Source organism: Fundulus heteroclitus, unplaced genomic scaffold (genome assembly GCF_011125445.2).
Source record: "Fundulus heteroclitus isolate FHET01 unplaced genomic scaffold, MU-UCD_Fhet_4.1 scaffold_47, whole genome shotgun sequence".
Taxonomy (NCBI): Eukaryota; Metazoa; Chordata; class Actinopteri; order Cyprinodontiformes; family Fundulidae; genus Fundulus; species Fundulus heteroclitus.
The window spans coordinates 1,389,701-1,390,157 of NW_023396890.1; positions in this window are offsets into that span (position 1 = coordinate 1,389,701).

A 457-nucleotide genomic window follows, 5' to 3' on the forward strand; every position below is an offset into this window, starting at 1 on the left:
TGCCTTGAGATGACATGTTTCATGATTTGGCGCTATATAAATAAAATTTAATTAAAAAAAATTAATTATTCCATTGGCAGATCATCTTATTTACCTGCTCAAATCAAGGACAGATACTCTCAGTTTAAGAAAATATTACTAATTTTTAGTTCCGCTTTTGCAGTACAGGACTCAGCAAGGCTGTTCCCTTTTAATTATCTCCAACCCAGCCTCAGTTCTCTGTTTTTACTTTAGAATCCAAACCTTTGGCATAAATTGGGTTGTTTTAAAATGAAAAAAGATAAACCTTTAAGCACTATGAAGTTTTATTTAGTGATGTTTAATGTGTTAATTAAATGTTTCTGAGGACCTCCTCAGTTAAAGCTTCCTTCTCTGTGTTTGTCAGAGAGGAGCCAGTCGCTCAGGCGGACCTTTGCACAACAACATCAAGCCGGCTTCCAGCCCTCCCTCTGTGACC